Below are 5,778 nucleotides of genomic sequence, written 5' to 3' on the forward strand. Positions count from 1 at the left end.
TCTGTGCTCATGAGTTTGAACTGTGACCTTGGCAGGACCTACAGTCATCTGGGAAGAGGGTCTTAATGAGGGATGGTCTAGATCACATTGACCTGTGGGCATGTGTGTGTGGGGAGAGTCTTTCTTGTTAACTGAGGTATTATGCTGTGTCATGTAACTGAAGGGGAAAGGGATCTTGTCTGGACAGGTATGACAGTTTCCCTATTCTTACAGAATCAGATTTTAAACTGTCTTTGGAGTATGGCTTTGCATCTCCAACAGTACATGGTGTGTTCTAAAATTTAATCATCTGAGCATAGCGCATTTTAGAAGAAGGGGGCAATAGAAGATGAAAGGACATTTTTCAGTTGAAGTAAGGTGATTTCCAGAAAGCCAGCAGGGAGTTCTTACATCTTACTGCACTTCTACCACAACAAAGAGAGGGTGTGGTTGAGGATCAGATGTGGGGAGAGTAGGGAGGTGAGGTGAGAAGGCCTGGAAAGAAAAGGGTAATTGGGAGGTTGCATCTCTGAGACAAGCTAGAGACCTGCATCAGGGTAGGCTACAGACTGAGGAGGCCACCTTCTAGATAGGCAGGACTTACAGTGGTGGGAGGGGAACACCAATCTGCCTATAAAACCTTCGACCCAAAATTTACCCTGTCTATTAGATTGCAGAGATAAAGATAGAGTAGAGAATGAGGTAATGTCCAAACAATGCCTGGCCTAACCTGGGACCCATTCCATGGGAGAGAGCCAACCCCTGACACCATTAACAATAGTCTGCTATGGTTACAGACAGGAGCCTAGCATACCCATCGGTCTGCAGAGAAAACTAATTGAATCAGATCCTAAGGCTCACAGTTAAGCATTAGGCAGAGCTCTGGAAGTCCTGTGGAAGAGAGGGGGCAATGATGGAAGAACCTGGAGGGGACAAGAACACCACAAGAAGACCAACAGAGTCAACTAACCTAGACCCATGGGGGCTTGCCAAGACAGAAGCACCAACGAAGGAGCATGCGTGGACTGGACCTGGGTCCTCCTGAAGTATGTAGCAGATAGGCAGTTTCATCTTCCTGTGGGTCCCCTAGTGAGTTGAGTGGATACTGTTTATGGTGTAGACTCTGTTGCCTACTTTGATCACTTACCTTGCCTAGGCTCAGTGGATGAGGGTGAGCTCAGTCTTGGTATGACTGATGTGCTGTGGTGGATTGGGGAATTCCTCTTTTCTGAGGAGAAGGAGAAGAGAGCAGGGGAAAGAGAGTGGGAGGGTGGCAGGAGAGGAGAGGGGGTGATACAATCAGGATGGTAAAGTGAATATATACATTTTTTAAAAAAGAAAGCAGAGTGGGGAAGTCAGTTATTGAGCGTGGGTCTAAAACTAAATTTCTGTTAACAAGAAAGTCTTAGTTATTGGATTCAGTCAGAGGCATTCAAATTGACATTAAAATTTCTTCTGCAACAACCGTGTTCTTTCTTCCTCCCTTTTTCCTTTCTTCTTTCTTTCCTTTCTTCCATCTTTCCTTCCTTCTTTCTTTATCCCTCCCTTCCTTTCTATTTTCTTTCTCTTTTTCTTCCTTCTGTCTAATTCACATGTGACATTCTGCTTCCAACATTTTAGATGCAAATACAGGGATGAAATTGGACCGGGTCTCAAGGAATTGACTAGTGGAGGAGGCAGGCTGTCAATAAATCATCTAGGTTTACATGCTAACAATGAAAAATTTGCTAAGGAGTTGTTGGAGAGCAAAGATGAGCTCAATTTTAACAAACATAGGGCTTCTAGTAGGGGATTCCAAGAACCTAACCTTCATGAATGAGTTAAGAGCTGATGACATTCCAACCTTGGGGAACATTACTAAGAAAGTAAAGAATGAGAAAGTATTGGTGGCTAGGAAATAGAAGCAGTTGGGGGAAAGCAGGAGAGAAAGCAGGAGGCAGATCCACAAGTCCACTGACAGTCTCAGGCGGTTAACTATGGAGATTCCATGGTCAAGCCAAATGTTAGATATGCCATTCTAAGTTGTATGTGGAGGAGGTGTTCAAGGAGGATAGAATTGAAAAACCCATCAAGGGGCATCTCTGAAATCAGGTAAAGAAGGATGGAAACTTGAAGGGACAAGATAAGGATTATAGAACAATGAGGGAGGAGTAATCCACAAACAGAAAGACAAAGGTGACAGGAGAGCAGAGAATTATATTTCTGCTTTAGGAAACCAGGTAGAAGTTGTACCATGATTGAAATTATAAACGTAAGTGTAGGAGGAGAAAGTAGGTTTGAAGTGTCTGCAGTGTTCACCTGGAAATAGTAGGCAATTATACAGACAAATTTACCTTGTGAGAAAGGTAAACGTTGGTTCCTCACAGAAACAGAAGCAGTCATTCCTTGTCTTTATTTATCTTCCTGTATCTTTACCTTTCTCCTCTCTCAGTATCAAGAGGATTTGTGCAGGATCCTAACAAGCATACATAGCAAACTAATGGGGAGAGAGGAATTTGGTGTCATGACCAGAAGAGGCATTAATCACAGTATGGAGCTAAGAAAAAAAAATATCTAGGCTACAGAGTCCTCCATGGCTGCAATATTTGTTCTGACACTTAGTCTTGAAATTTCTGTCAATCAAAGCCAGTAGGAAGACCTATTGCTCCTTTTCAGAAAGGAGGAAGTTTCTCCATTCCTTGGGGTAAATAAAACTTTGTCTTTAGTACAAAGTTCTGAAAAGTTTTTTTCCCCCAGTATGATGCTCTGTACAAGGAAACTCTGAATTATTGATACCATTCTTGACATCTTTCATATAGCAAGCCCCAGAAAAGACTTCATATGATTATTTCCTTTGTTGTCTTTAGGTAATAGTGACACACTCTTACATGTCAAAGGCTGTGATTATATGAGAATTGTCTTCTGATAAAATAAAAACTTTATAGATCAATCCCTAGGACTATTCAAAGGAAAAATAAATTCATTTCCCCCTTGTTTGGGCTAAATCTATCTTTGCTTTCAGTCCTTTCTCAGTCATTTGACTGCCTCTTTCTGGGATCAATCCAATTATGTATTTTATTTTATTTTTTTGGCCTTACTCTTTACTAAATGTTACTATCTTCCTAATAACCATAGGAGTCATGACAATCAACGCGGTTTTGGATTTGTTAAGTTTTTAAAAACTTAGAATTTTCTTTAAAAATTGTGAGGGTTTTCTAAGTTTGCCAGCTAATATAAATTGTCACTTTCTAAGATACTGAATAAACATTAGTTCATTATTCTTGACCTTGTTTGATTATAAAACTCCATACTCATGTACCCAATGCCTGTTGGGAAATATTGCTTAATATTGTTCTTTGATAACCTCTTTTAATGCCTTTATCAAAGGGATGCTGGAAGGCTAGTATAGGATTAGTGATGGCCAATGGATCTTTGATATTGAAAGCTATGAATTTCTGGTAGAACATCTTTGGTACCCTGCCAAATAAACACAGTTGGTAAATGATCTTTCTAGAATTTCCCAGCCCACTCAATAATTTAGATGATTGTCTTGACTATGAACTGAAAGTGTTCCTTTTTTTTTTTTAAGATTAATCTTTGAGTTGTACCTGACTAAAGCAATCTGTGATGATGCTATTGAGAGAATAGAAAAATTACCCAGTTTAAGCTCTCAGTTAAAGAGAGTGCTCCAAAGTAATCTTTGAGCAAGAATTATAACTATAGATTTAGAATGCAGTGAGGAGTCGTGCTGGTCTAGCAAAGCAGCAGTAGTAGAGTCCCTTCTAAGGTCCCTAACCTTTCTAGCCCCATGAAGCTGACTGGGTTTTCAGTACCAGGAATGCTTTCCCTCCTGAATGGGCCTTAGCTGTAATAATCAAAGAAAAAGAGGCTGTCACCCTGGGGGTGCAAGGGGGGGTTGGGTAAGGGCTACTGGGAATAGCTAGAAAAGAAGGGAAAGTGATGTAATTCTGCTTCAATTAAAAACATTTTAATTGAATGCTTTTCATTCAGTTAAATGAATAATTTGGTCTGGTCAGAGAGCTCTGGCTTCTGTACACCGTCAATATTGAAGCCTCATCAGGACTCCTCCAGGTAATCTTGTTCTTGCCCTGTGTCATAGAGATCCTGCAGCTCTTGTACAGCAGGATTGGCCCTTTCACACATCTCAATCATTTGCAGATGATATAGATTTTTGGGGTGAGCTGACTCAGAGCCGTGGATCTGCACTCAGAAGAGCGGTCCCTGTACCTCACCTGGGCAACACAGTGGAGCTGGCTCCGACGGAGGGAGACATGGGTAAGCCATCCCCAAGGGTGTGAGAGGAACTGGAAAGTTGGGCCAGCCCCTTGCAGGCTGCAGGACTCGGGAGAATGGGTCCCTCAGCAGTGCAGCTGGCTTTGGAAGTGTGGACGGAGGTAAGCAAGCCCTGAGGGCATGAGAGCAGGAAAGCTGATCCTGCTTTCCGCTGGTGGTGGCATTGGGTGACCTGGCTGGAACTGTGATGGAGAGCTTACTCTGGTGGCGAGAGCCTGAAGGCTGACCAGCTTAGCTACCACTGAGGGCCAGATCCACGGCTCTGAGTCGGCTCACCCCAAAATCTATATCATCTGCAAATGGTTGAGATGCGTGAAAAGGCCAGTCCTGCTGTACAAGAGCTGCAGGATCTCTGTGACACCGGGCAAGAACAAGATTACCTGGAGGAGTCCTGATGAGGATTCAATATTGATGGTGGACAGAAGCCAGAGCTCTCTGACCAGACCAAATTATTCATCTTAATGAACATTTGCAAGTGAAGATGTATGGACAAAGGGATATACTGTGATATGCTATGCCTTTCACAAAGAGTGGTTTTCTATGCTTTCTTTTTGTTGTTCATTTGTTTCTTTGTGTGTGTTTTATTTGGGAGAGGGGAGTTGCAAGGGTGAAGAGTAGATATGAGGGGACAGGGAGATGTGTAGGATTGAGGTGCATGAGGTGAAACTCACAAAGAATCAATAAAAATTATAAAACATTAAAAAAGAATTATAAACAATGTGTAAAATAATGGCTTTCAAAAATACACATTTTTCGTAATAGGACACACAATGTGGACACACATTTAATAGTGAAGACACTGAACTAATATCGTTGATTAGCAGCATCGAGTCCCTACTTATAAATTTTAGAAACAAAAGCTGCTCAAGATCTCGAGATTGGATAGAGTGAAAACATTTCTTTTTCTTATTTTTTCATTTTTGTAACAAATATTTGCAGCCATAAGGTCTCTATTTTCTAGACTGAGGACAAAAACAATTTCACACATTTATTTTTAAAATGTCACTGCTTACTATGAGTGGCTGGACTACTATACTTTTTCTTATATTAAATATACTTAATAAATTTGCTGTGAAACAGAGTATTAAAATATTTTCAATTTTTTTGCAACCATACTATTTGTTACTACAGAATGGAGTTCTGTTTGAAGACTAGATTATTTCATTACTTGAAAATAAAGAACACTGAATTATCTTAACTCTTTGGGGACTATAACTCACTGTCTGTGAACTAATTTTACTTTTCTATACGATGAAATATTATTCAGCTTCTGAAACCCAATATAGTTTCCTTTTTCAAGAAAAATTTCTAAATATTTTTCCATCCTTTTACTGTTACAACATATTTCTTAGAACTGAAGCTTTCCCTCCAGGAAGGAAAGGGAGGGCCCTGAGGCTTGGGGAGAACAAACTCCACAAGTTTAGAAAACCTGAAATTTATGAGAGATAAGACGTGCCCCTCCCTAAGACTATGGAAACAAACTACAGCTGGGGGAGAATCCGCTGG

This window comes from Meriones unguiculatus, chromosome 17, assembly GCF_030254825.1.
Source record: "Meriones unguiculatus strain TT.TT164.6M chromosome 17, Bangor_MerUng_6.1, whole genome shotgun sequence".
NCBI lineage: Eukaryota > Metazoa > Chordata > Mammalia > Rodentia > Muridae > Meriones > Meriones unguiculatus.